At 39.3% G+C, this 12,314-nt stretch overlaps 1 protein-coding gene across 1 annotated transcript in view; it reads left to right on the forward strand.

The window, feature by feature from the left end:
• Nucleotides 1-12,314, forward strand: part of LATS1 (large tumor suppressor kinase 1) — a 51,655-nt gene that overhangs the window by 1,020 nt on the left and 38,321 nt on the right. The window lies entirely within an intron of this gene.

Raw genomic sequence — 12,314 nt, forward strand, 5'->3', positions numbered from 1 at the left:
TCTCCCACTTCCACCCCTATCCCGAACACGGACGGGTCAGTGTTTAGGAAGGAAGGAAAGTGAAAGGTGGTTCTGAAAGAAAATTGCAGTGAAAGAGCCGCAGTTCTTTGCATCCCAGAGAGAGTCGATCCTGGATTTACCTTGAAGAAAGCGTGGGAATTTCTATTTCCAGTCCACTGTAATGTTAGCTTACGGTTCATAGTCGGAAGGGGTAGGAGGGATGGAAGGGTTTTTATGGAGTAGGAATGTGTACCTAAATAAAATGAAGGAAAGAAAAGGAAAGGAATATTATTTGTTAGGACTTCAAAAAGAACTTGGATCTCGAAGAATGACTCTCCGGTGATTTGATTTAACCCCCTTCTCTCACTTCTCCAATTGAAAGTTATTTTCTAAGAGAACAAGGTTTAATGTTTGTCGCCCCATATGTTACTATGACTTAAAATATATATATCGTTGTGTAGACGTTATTCATAAATCTAGTGAGAAATAAGTAAATAAGTACAGTCTCACACACAAATATTGTGTCACTTCGCCCAGGATCATGAAGCTTGTTAGGCCTTTATGGATTATTTATTGAAGATTAAAATTCTTTATCAGATTTCCTTCATGAGGAAGAAAAGGTAGGACATTATAATTGGAATGAATGTTCTCTGCTAAGATAGCTACATTTGTGATTTAAGTAAGGTTATTTCTTTCCTTAAAATGTTCATAGGCAGGTAAAATGAGCTAGTTGATTCCCTCAGGCAGTGGAGGAATTTGACTGATTTAACAGTAAAAGTAGCGGCATTGTATTCTGCTGATCAGATGTTGCTGCAAGAAACTGGATCGTGGCACATGCTGGGGAAGGCGCATTCTTTCTGTGCTTGAATATCTATTGAATATGCCTTGCCACTCTCCAAAAGCAAATAAAAAAAGTACTTCTACAATTTTTTTTTTTTTTTGGTATGAAAAAATTTAGAAGTGGTTTTTTTTGGTATGGTATCTGTTTTCTCCTATAGGTTGTTTGTTTTTAATGATAGTCCTTGTTATTCTGTATAAATATAGCCTTGGAATAGATCCAACTCTGGGTATTTAGTTTTCATTCTAGATGTTATATTTAGATTAGTGGCTTTTTTGTAGACCACAAAGTTATTTAGTCATTGAACAACATCTTTATCAAGTGGAAATGGCATTTTTCAGCATAAAATAAAATATAGTGGTAGTTTTCACTTTTGATCAGCTTTGTAGAAAGCGAGTTGAAGAAAATGTCATCAGTAAGCAATAGTCTTGAATATTGCTGTCTAAGCAACTGAGACTATATGCTGCTGAGAAAGAAACAGTACATATTACTACTGTTGCTATTCTCATAACTGACTTAGTCAAAGCACTGAGACAGGCCATCTTTTTTTATAAACCTAATTCAACCCGAGGTAACACTTTGAAATCTTATTATGTGATGGTACCTGGTTTTTCCCCAGGTTGAACGAGATATCTACAAAAACTGTTTGGGTTTGCTGACATTTGCATATTTGACGAAGGTCTGAAGTTTCAAAGAAATGGAGGTTTTGTCTGTTCAGTTTAACCAATTTAAATGTTCCTTAAAAGAATGAGTGAGTCACGATCCCTGCCTTTAGGAAACTCAAGATGCAGGTTCTGATGAGAAGAGCACTGGGCCAGTTCAGGATGTGTGGATTCTATTTCTAGTGTGACCTCCAGCTGGCTGTGTGAACTTAGGCCAGTTTATCTCTCTGGATCCATTTCCTCATCTGGAGTGTGTATGGGGGGGTGGGATATATATATATTTAAGATACTCTATTCTCTATGAATTTGTGATCTAGTAGGAAAAATGAGACAACTACAAAAGTAGGGCAAAAACATAGGTTTTATTTGACCATGCAAAGTGCATTTACAGTTCAGAGAAGGCTAACAAACAGGCAGTTCAATGAAATCTTTGTGAAGACAGCATGTGAATGGCACCTTAAAAGTTGGGTATAATTTCTGTAAGAAAAAAATATGGCAGGGCCTTTCCCAAGAAGAAACAGGATGAGTAAGGACATGAAGGTAGAAAAGCAGAGGTACAAAAGCTGAGAGCAAGCAGTTTGGCTTGGTTAGAGTATAAGGTACACTGGGGAGAGTCCAGCGAGGTAGTGAAAAGAGGTAAGAAGATAACTGACATTATTGAGTGGGTCATTTATTCTATTTTTTTTTTTTTTAAGATTTTATTTACTTACTTGACAGAGACACACAGCGAGAGAGGGAACACAAGCAGGGGGACTGGGAGAGGGAGAAGCAGGCTTCCCGCTGAGCAGGGAGCCCGACTTGGGGCTCGATCCCAGGACCCTGGGATCATGACCTGAGCCGAAGGCAAACGCTTAACTGACTGAGCCACCCAGGCGCCCCAATGGGCATTTATTCTAAACATTTGACGTGCACCATCGACCCTTGAACAACACAGATACGAAGTGTGCGGGTCCACCTGTACTCAGACTTTTTTCATTAAATATATTGGAAAATTTTTTGGAGATTTGCAACAAATTGAAAAAACAGATGAGGGCGCCTGGGTGGCTCAGTTGGTTAAGCGGCTGCCTTCGGCTCAGGTCATGATCCTGGAGTCCTGGGATCGAGTACCGCATGGGGCTCCCTGTCAACAGGGAGCCTGCTTCTCCCTCTGACCCTCCCCCCCTCATGTGCTCTCTCTCTTTCTCATTCTCTCTCTCAAATAAATAAAATCTTTGAAAAAAAATGAAAACAAAACCAGATGAATTGTATAACCTAGAAATACTGAAGAAAAAACTAAGAAAAAAAAGTTTTGTAAGAATACAGAGTATAATACTTAAAGTATATGTTAACCGTGTTTATGTTATCAGTAAGGCTTCTGGTCAACAGTAGGCTATTAATGGTTAAGTTCTGGGGGAGTCAAAAGTTATACTCAGATTTTCAACTGCATAGGGGGTTGGCACCTCTAACCTCCTGTGTTGTTCGAGGGTCAACTGTATTAAACTGTATTTTGAGCATAATGCTCAAAATAACCCGATTAGATAGGACCATTATTGCCCACATTTGAAGATGAAGAAACTGAGGCACAGCTTGCCAAGATTACACAGCCAGTTAGTGGTAGAACTGGGATTTGTACCCTGCAGTTTGACTCCAAAGCTCTCTAACCACTAATTTAAAGGAGTCATTGAGGGTGACATGATCAGAACTATTTATTTGGAAGATTAATCTGGCACCAGTGTAACACGAGTTAGCGTGTTTCAAAGCAAAATAGCTTTTGAAGAATTCTTTTAAAAACTCTCTTTACTTATTATTAATTTGAATTTTCACATTTGCAATTAGCAAAGATTACTGAGTTGTTTTTTTTTTTAAGATTTTATTTATTTATTTGACAGAGAGAGACACAGTGAGAGAGGGAACACAAGCAGGAGGAGTGGGAGAGGGAGAAGCAGGCTTTCTGCTAAGCAGGGAGCCGGACGTGGGGCTCGATCCCAGGACCCTGGGATCATGACCTGAGCTGAAGGCAGACGCTTAACGACTGAGCCACCCAGGCGCCCCAAAGATTACTAAGATTTGTTAATGCCAGTGTTGACCATATCTTGTTGGTTGGTTGGAATTATAAATTAGTACACCTTTCTGGAAGGCAATCTGACAATAAGTGTCAGAATTTTATTTCATTTCATTTTATTTTTTGGCATATCTTTTATTTTTTTTCCCTTTTTCAAAAATTGTATTTTATTTTAAACTCCAGTGTAGTTAATATACAGTGTTATATTTCAGGTGTATAATATAGTAATTCAACAATTCCATACATCATCCAGTGCTCATCACCACAAGTACACTCCTTAATCCCTATCACCTATTTTACCGATCCCCCCACTCACCTCCCCTCTGGTAACCATCAGTTCTCTATAATTAAAGGTCTGTTTCTCCATCCATGTCCTTGCAAGTGGCAAGATTTCATTCTTTTTTATGGCTGAATAATATTCCAGTGTGTATGTGCGCCCTACGTCTTCTTTATCCATTCATCTATTGATGGATACTTCAGCTGCTCCCAATTTGGCTATTATAAATAATGCTGCTATAAACATAGGGGTGCACGGATCCCTTTGAATTAGTGTTCTTGTATTTTGGGGTAAATACCCAGTAGTGCAATTACTGGATCTAAGGGTAGTTCTATTTTTAACTTTTTGAGGGATTTCCATACTGTTTTCCACAGTGGCTGTGCCAGTTTGCATTCCCACCAACAGTGCAAGAGGGTTCCTTTTTCTCCACATCCTCACCAACATTTGTTGTTTCTTGTGTTTTTGATTTTAGCGATTCAGATGTCAGGATTTTAAATACAGGCATATCTTGGAGATATTGCAGGTTTAGTTCCAGACCACTGCAATAAAACAAATATTGTAATAAAGCAAGTCAAATGAATTTTTTGGTTTCCCAGTGCATATAAAAGTCATGTTTACACCATACTATAGTCTACTTGATAGTGCAATAGCATTACATCTAAAAAGATAATATATATACCTTAATTAAAAAATAAGTTACTGCTAAAAAATGCTAACCATCATCTGAGCTTGTAGCAAGTCATAATCTTTTTGCTGGTGGAAGGTCTTGCCTCCATGTTGATGGCTGCTGACTGATCAGGGTGGTGGTTGCTGAAGGTTAGGGTGGCTGTGGCAGTTTCTTAAAATAAGACAACAGTGAAGTTTGCTGTATCGATCGACTCTTCCTTTCATCAACGATTTCTCTGTAGCACACCAAGCTGTTTGATAACATTTTAACCACAGTAGAACTTCTTTCAGTATTGGAGCCAATCCACTCAAAGCTTGCCACTGCTTTCTCAACTAAGTTAAGAAACTCAGTTAAGTTTATGTAATATTCTAAATCCTTTGTTGTCATTTCAACAATCTTCACAGCATCTTCACCAGCAGTAGATTCCATCTTGAGAAACTACTTTCTTTACTCATCCATAAGGAAGCAACCCCTCATCTATTAGAGTTTTATCGTGAGGTTGTACCACATCTGTAGTTACTTCCTCCACTGAAGTCTTGAACCCCTCAAAATCACCCATGAGGGTTGGAATCACCTTCTTCCACACTCCTCTTAATGTTGCTGTTTTGACCTCTTCCCATGAATTATGAATGTTCTTAATGGCATCTAGAATGGTGAATCATTTCCAGAACGTTTTCTGGAAATGGAAAACCTTTCTGGAAAAGGTTTGCCCAGATCTCTCAGAGGAATCACTGTGTATGGCAACTATAGCCTTATGAAATGTATTTCTTAAATAATGAGACTTGAAAGTTGAAATGACTCCTTGATCCATGGACTGCAGAACAGATGTTTGTTAGCAGGCATGAAAACAACATAAATCTCATTGTACATCTCCATCAGAGCTCTTGGGTGACCAGGTACATTGTCAATGACCAGTTATATTTTGAAAGGAATCTTTTTTTCTGAGCAGTAGGTCTCAACAATGGGCTTAAAATATTCAGGAAACCATGTTGTAAACAGATGTTCTGTCATCCAGGCATTGTTGTTACATTTATAAAGCACAGGCAGAGTAGGTTTAGCGTAACTGTTAAGGGCCCTAGGATTTTTAGAATGATAAAGTCACCAGCTGCATTAGCCTCTAACAAGAGAGTCAGCTTGTTCTTTGAAGCCTTGAAGCCAGGCATTGACTTCTCTCTGGCTATGAAAGGCCTAGATGGCATTTTCTTCCAATAGAGGCTGTTTTACCTACAATGGAAATCTGTTGTTTGGTGGAACCACTTTTATTAATTATCTTAGATAGATTTTCTAGATAACTTGATGCACCTTCTAAGTCAGTACTTGGCTGCTTCACCTTGCACTTTATGTTATGGAAATGGCTTTTTTCTTTAAATCTCAAGAACCTACCTCTGCTAGCTTCAAACTTTTCTTCTGCACTGTCTTTACCTCTCTGTCTTCACAGAATTGAAGAGAGTTAGGGAGGGCCTTGCTCTGGATTAGTCTTTGGCTTAAGGTAATGTTGTGGCTGGTTGATCTGTTAACACAAACCACCAAAACTTTCTCCATATCAGCAATAAGGGCATTTCGCTTTCTTATCATTCATGCATTCACTGGAGTAGCACTTTTATTTGACTTATTATTTTTTTATTTTAAAGATTTTTATTTTCAAGTACTCTCTACACCCAACGTAGGGCTCAAACTTACAACCCTGAGATCAAGTCACATGCTGTACCAACTGAGCCAGCCAGGCATGCCTGGAGTAGCACTTTTAATTTCCTTTAAGAACTTTTCCGGGGGGAGGGGGGCGCCTGGGTGGCTCAGATGGTTAAGCGTCTGCCTTCGGCTCAGGTCATGGTCCCAGGGTCCTGGGATCGAGCCTCACGTGGACTCCCTGCTCATGCTCTCTCTCTGTCTCAAATGAATCAATAAAAAATCTTAAAAAAAAAACCAAAACTTTTCCTGGGGTGTCTGGATGGCTCAGTCAGTTGGGTGTCTGACTCTTGGTTTTGGCTCAGGTCATGATCTCATGGGATGTGGGATCCAGCCCCGCCTCAGGCTCCTTGTCAGTGGAGAGTCCACTTGAAAGATTCTCTCCCTCTGCCCCTACCCCTGCTCGCACTCTCATTCTTTCTCTCTAAAATAAATACATAAATCTTGGGGTGCCTGGGTGGCTCAGTCGTTAAGCATCTGCCTTCAGCTCAGGTCATGATCCCAGGGTCCTGGGATCGAGCCCCACATCGGGCTCCCTGCTCAGCAGGAAGCCTGCTTCTCCCTCTCCCACTCTCCCTGCTTGTGTTCCCTCTCTCACTGTGTCTCTCTCTGTCAAATAAATAAATAAAATCTTTAATAAAATAAAATAAATACATAAATCTTAAAAAAAAACAAAAAACACTTTTCCTTTGCATTTACAACTTAGCTAACTGGCACAAGAAAAAAGAAAATCTTTAAAAGTAAATAAATAAATACTGACTTTTGTATATACTCAATTTCAGAGATCTCCCCTTCAGGTCCAAATATGGTTCCTCTTGGTCTGTCAGCTTTTGACATGCCTTCCTCACTAAGCTTATTCGTTTTTAGCTTTTTATTTAAAGCAAGAGAGCTGCAACTCTTCCTTTCACTTGAACACTTAGAGGCCATTATAGGGTTATTAATTGGTCTAATTTCAATATTGTTGTGTCTCAGGGAATCAGGATGCCTGAGGAGATGGGGGAATGGCTGGTGGGTGGAGCAGTCAGAACAACAATATTAAGTTTGCTGTCTTGTATGGGTGCAGTTCATGGTGTACCCAATCAATTACAGTAATAGTGTCAGAGATCACTGATCACAGATCCCCATAACAAATAAAATAATAATGAAAAGTTTTGAAATACTTAAAGAATTACCAAAATATGGCACAGAGACACGAAGTGAGTAAATACTGTTGGAAAAATGGTGTCGATAGACTTGTTCAAGGCAAGGTTGCCACAGACCTTCAATTTGTTAAAAAAAAAAAAATGCAGTATCTGAAATGTAATAAAGAGAAGCCAAATAAAACTAGGTATGCCTGGTGCTCGCTTCGGCAGCACATATACTAAAACTAGATATGCCTGTATGCATTCTCTTTGACGCAGTAATTCCAGTTCTGGGAATTTATGTATTTTTATTTATTATAAAATATATATAAATAAATATATATAATATATATAAATAAAATATATATAAATATTTATTTATTTTTTTAGGTAGGCTCTATGCCCAGCGTAGAGCCCAACATGGGGCTTGAACTCAAAACCCTGAGATCGAGACCTGAGCTGAGATCCAGAGTCATACACTTAACCAGCTAAGCCACCCAGTGCCTGGGAATTTGTCCAAAGGGAAATGCTCAACAATGTTTGCACAACAGTTTATTGTTTTATTTTTTAATGAACTAGTTTTGATATTTACAAGGAATATGTTATATACGTGTAAGCTATGATCATAATAAAAAAAATTCATGAACTCTCCACCCATCCTCAGAACTAGAATATTACCAATACAGTTGAAGTTATCAATGTTTGAAACATCATAATAGCAAAAATTGGGAACAACCTAAATGCCCATGAGTAGGGGATAGATAAATTATGGTACATATACATGATGTATTCAGTATTTAGTTATTTAGAAAAATAAGGTTGAATTGTCATATTTTCTCAGTTTCAAGAAATTCTAAACAGTAAGTCTAAAACCATCTATTTAGTAACAGTATTTCAGGGAAAGAAATAGAAACATAGTTTTTTTATGGTCAGTTTTTTCTTTTTTTAAAAAAAATTTTTATTTATTTATTTGAGAGAGAGAGAGCACAAGCAGGGGAAGGGGCAGAAGGAGAGGGAGAAGCAGATTCCCCACTGAGCGTGGAGCCTGCCATGGGGCTCGATCCCAGGATGCTGGGATCAGGACCTGAGATGAAGACAGACGCTTAACCGGCTGAGCCACCTATAGTTAATTTTTTCAGGTGCCCCTATAGTTAATTTTTTCAATAATATTTCTTAAAAAAATTTTTTTAATTAAGTAGTCTCTGTACTCATTGTGGAGCTCAAACTTACATCCCAAGATCAAGAGTCATGTGCTCCACTGACTGAGCTAGTCAGGCACCCCTAAACATAGTTTTTTATTAACCTTCAGTAGCATACATTTATCCAGTCAATTGTAGACCCCCCCCCTTTTTTTTTTGAATGGCAATAAAGTTTGAGTCAGCCTTATTCACATTCAGAAAAAATTCTGAAAAAATTCTGAATGTGAATAAGGCTGAATTTCTTTGGGCTTTGGGGTAGTTAACACATAATACGGGGACATGCTACTTTTATTTTTTTTTATGATTGAGTATATAATTTTGAGGCATATTGAAGAATACTGGGGTCTTGTCTTTTCTTTTTGCTTAAACTATTTTTTTCTTAGCTAAGTGAATTACTGCTGGAAATTGAACATTTGATGATGATAACTCAGACGACTTTGACAGTTGTTTCATGTCTGAGTGCATGTACTTTATGAATCTCTCCTACCTTTGAAAATTATGTGATCTCACCTAAATTTGGCAATTCTTTATACCTTTAATTGCATTGCCTGAGTACAAAATGCTACATCATAGAATCTTTTTGAGAAAAAGACATTTGACTATTAATCAAGGGTCTAGATTCAACCATATGTGGTGCTGGCCATAAAAATAACACAGTTGGGGCACATAAGTGGCTCAGTCGGTTAAGCGTCAGATCTTGATCTCAGCTCAGGTCTCCATCTCAGGGTCCTGAGTTCAAGCCCCACATGGGGCTCCATGCTAGGCATGGAGCCTACTTAAAAACACACACACAGAGTTGAGATGACAAGGAAATTTCACCTCGTATTTATGGTCAAATTAGCTACGTGCACTGTCGGCTGTTCCAGAACTTCTCTGCTTTGGAGCTGGCAAAATTTCTTTCAATATTGACTTTAAGGAGCACCTCGCAGGCTCAGTCAGTAGAGCGTGCAACTCTTGATCTCGGGGTTGTAAGTTCAAGCCCCACATTGGGTGTAGAAATTACTTAAAAATAAAATCTTGGAAGCCTGGGTGGCTCAGTTGGTTAAGCGACCAACTCTTGGTTTTGGCTCAGGTCATGATCTCATACTCATGAGGTCATTGAGCCCTGTGCTGGGCTCTGCACTAAATGCAGAGTCGGCCTCAGATTCTCTCTCCATCTGCCCCTCCCCCCGCTCACTCGGGCGCTCTCTCTCTATAAAATAAATAAAATCTTTGAAAAAAAAATAATATTTTAAGTAAAATAAAAATCTTAAGGGGCTCCCAGGCGGCTCAGTCCGTTAAGCATCTGACTCTTGATCTCAGCTCAGGTCTTGATCTCAGGGTCGTGAGTTCAAGCTCTGCTTTGAGCTCCATGCTGGCCATGGAGCCTACTTAGAAAAAAGAAAATCTTTAAAAATAAATACTGACTTTTGTATATACTCAATTTCAGAAATACTAGAATATGGAAAAGCATGTATCTTAGAATCAAGAAAACACTGTACTTACTGTTGAAAGATGTTCATAGTATTACATTATTCTTTTGATAGTATATTGGGCCCTAAGCGGCAATAGCTAGATTCACAGGCCCTGTGGCCCGTATGTCCAGTAATCTGCCCTTCAGGTACAAATATGGTTCCTCTTGGTCCAGAGACTTGTTCAGTTATCTTTGCTCTCACTCTTTGTCCTCCTCTCCATCTCTTCTCACTCATTCACTCACCACTAAGTACACAGTGGTATAACAAGAATGGCAGGGCCTTAGTAAGCACTACTGTTAGAAAAGGAGAATAGGAAATAGCAGCAATCGCTGATCTGTAATAATTTTGATACCTCCATAGACAACCATAGGTCTTGAAAGCAACCAGCCTTGGAGGTAGGGATTTTCCTTAATTGGGCCTTAATCCAATTATATGGAAAGAACTCCCTCATTCATTGTTCTCTATGACCCTTGGCCATAGTTCCCTCCAAGAACCTCCTTGGGATTCTTTTTCCGATTATCATCCTTGGCCACATAGGGATGTGTGAACTTTGGGAGACTAGTCCTCTTTGGAAGGTGCAAATCTTCTCATCTAGAATATGCTTCATGGAAGTTGGGAGCCCCAAGAGTTTAAATTGTGAATAGTCAAAGGCTTTTTTAGTCTCAGCTTGAGTAGTTTTTTTTTTTTTAATTTTAACTGGGGCGCCTGGGTGGCTCAGTCCTTAAGTGTCTGCCTTCGGCTCAGGTCATGATCCCAGGGTCCTGAGATCGAGCCCTGCATCGGGCTCCCTGCTCTGAGGGAAGCCTGCCTCTCCCTCTCCCCCCGTGTGTGTTCCCTCTCTGGCTGTCTCTCTCTGTCAAATAAATAAAATCTGTAAAAATAAATAAAATTTTAACAAAGTAATTTCCTCAAAGTTAGTAAGCCTTTGATGTGTTTAGTTCTAGTCAATTCCATGTGTCCCTAACCATAAGTTCACATGTGTTAGTAACCTCTTCCAAAGATTGAGGGCTCCCATTTCTCTACTCAGTTGGTTGTTTGAGAGATGGCTATCCCCTCAGTGTGGGTTTTACCACTGAGGTACTTCAGTCAGCTGAGAGATGCCAGTGGGCATCTGAGCTCAGCCTTTTAATTCCATGTCTTCCTGTTTGGGGTCTAGAAGCAAGCTGCATTCCAACAAGACTTTAAATTTCTGAATTCTGTCTATTCCTTCCTATTACTGTTTGCAAATCAGCTGCTTCTTTCCTGACCTTATCATTTACTTATAATACTTTGCCAAATAGCCAATAGCAGCCAACATACACTTCTAAGATTCTCTTTTTCACACTCTTTTTTATAAAACTACAAATTCAGTAGACTCTTTGTCACCTTGTAAGTTATAACAGACAACAGCTTTATCAAATATTTAGCCACTGTAAAACATGGTTCTTCATTTTTCCAGTCCCCAGCATCACTTTCCTTGAAGCCCTTTGCCTCACTACTAACTCTATACTATATTAGGGTATTTGTTATAGTAGCATGTCACTTCTAGGTACCAATTTCTGTATTAGGAGAATGAGAGACTAAATAGGCAGATAGACAATGGCCAGATCATACATGAAAATAGAACTGTGACCCACAGCCTCAGTAGCAATAGGCCCAAACAGCCAGGTCTTGGTCAGTAACTGCCAACTTCTAACTCAGGATTAACCAGGGAAAGACAAATACACCCCCCAGCCAATCACATAGGTTGCCCTGCTTCAAGTTAGCTGGCCTCCAGCTTTCTTGTGGCAGAGCATATCTGATGTCTTCCCTTTTATTCAATTTAAAGCTTTTCCGTTCCCCTGCCTGCCTTGAATCTCTGCCAAAGAGATGGTGACTGGCTGACTCCCTTGCTATGGCAGGCTCTTAATAAATAGACTCTGCTTATTTTCACTGGTATGTATTTATCTATTTAAAAAAAAATTTTTTTAAGTAGGCTCCATTGCAAGGGCTCAAATTCATGACCCTGAGATCAAGACCTGAGCTGAGACCTAGAGTCAGGCATTTAACTGACTGAGCCACCCAGGCATCCCTTGGATGGTCTTTATTTCCACAATAATATTAGGCTGTTTTGTGGTAATATCGCAAAATATCAGTGGTATAACACAACAGAGATTCCTACCTTCCTTACACAGAGTCCAGTGGGGTTCAGTAGTAAGCCATCCAGTGGCTTAGGAACCCATATTCCCTCCATATTGTGAAGCTACCATCTCAAAATGTGACCAGCATTGTTATTGAAGCAGGAAGAGAGAGATGGAGAAGCACTGGCTTTTAACTGCCTCAACCTAGAATTGACACATTACATCAGTTCACAGAGCTTTGGCCAGAACTAATTTAGGAAATAGAGGGCA

This window comes from Phoca vitulina, unplaced genomic scaffold (genome assembly GCF_004348235.1).
Source record: "Phoca vitulina isolate PV1807 unplaced genomic scaffold, GSC_HSeal_1.0 scaffold9, whole genome shotgun sequence".
Classification (NCBI taxonomy): Eukaryota; Metazoa; Chordata; class Mammalia; order Carnivora; family Phocidae; genus Phoca; species Phoca vitulina.